The sequence below is a fragment of the Belonocnema kinseyi genome, chromosome 3 (genome assembly GCF_010883055.1).
Source record: "Belonocnema kinseyi isolate 2016_QV_RU_SX_M_011 chromosome 3, B_treatae_v1, whole genome shotgun sequence".
Lineage (NCBI taxonomy): Eukaryota > Metazoa > Arthropoda > Insecta > Hymenoptera > Cynipidae > Belonocnema > Belonocnema kinseyi.
In genome coordinates this window covers 150,593,993-150,595,072 of record NC_046659.1, presented here as the reverse complement: position 1 = coordinate 150,595,072, position 1,080 = coordinate 150,593,993, and the positions used below count along the sequence as shown (strand labels likewise).

Below are 1,080 nucleotides of genomic sequence, written 5' to 3'. Positions count from 1 at the left end.
AAATTGTCAATAAAAAAGTTAATAATTTTAAATACAAGTATTCAAAAATTTTAAAATTGCTAACTAAAGTTGTATTTTCATAATGTGCAACAAAAAAAAAAAAGAATTTTAATAACGAAAACAAGAACTTTTTAAAAATAAAGTTTCTGCACTCAAGAAATATATAAAAGTTTGCCTAAATTATTGAACCTTCAAACCAAAAGACAAATTTTCTATACAAAAATTGAATTTTTAAATGAAAAATATTACTTTTCAACCAAAAAGTAATTTTCAACGAAATTGATGCATTTTTACTCAACAAATATGGAAATTTAAAAGAAGGAAATTATTTTTATTGACCAAAAAAGGAGAATTTTCAATTTAAAAACTTCAATCTTAAAAAAATGGGACAGTTAAATTGTCAGTTGAAAAATTGCAAAAAAGCGGTTTCCAGCAAACAGTTAAATTTTCAAAAAAAAAAGTTAATAATTTGAAATACAAGAAGAATTCAAAATTTTTAAAATTGTTAACTAAAGTTGTAGTTTCATAATGCGCAACAAAAAAAAAGAATTTTAATACCCGAAAAGAAGAACTTTTGAAAAATAAACTTTTTTCACTCAAGAAATAAATAAAAGTTTGCCTAAATTGTTGAACCTTCAAACCAAATGAATTTTCTATACAAAAATTGAATTTTTAAATGAAAAATTTTACTTTTCAACCAAAAATTAATTTTCAACGAAGCTGATGCATTTTTACTCAACAAATATGAAAATTTAAAAGAAGAAAATTATTTTTTTTACCGAAAAAGGAGAATTTTTAATAAAAACTTCAATCTTAAAAAAAATGGGAGAGTTAAATTGTCAGTTGAAAAATTACAAAAAAGGGGTTTCCAGTAAACAGTTAAATTTTCAAAAAAAAAAGTTAATAATTTGAAATACAAGAAGTATTCAAAATTTTAAAAATTGTTAACTAAAGTTGTAGTTTCATAATGCGCAACAAAAAAAAAAAGAATTTTAATACCCGAAAAGAAGAACTTTTGAAAAATAAACTTTTTTCACTCAAGAAATAAATAAAAGTTTGCCTAAATTGTTGAACCTTCAA

General features: G+C 21.3%; 1 protein-coding gene across 1 annotated transcript in view; it reads right to left on the bottom strand.

Moving 5' to 3' along the window:
- The window catches only part of LOC117169147, an 87,107-nt gene that overhangs the window by 13,951 nt on the left and 72,076 nt on the right, over positions 1–1,080 (bottom strand). The window lies entirely within an intron of this gene.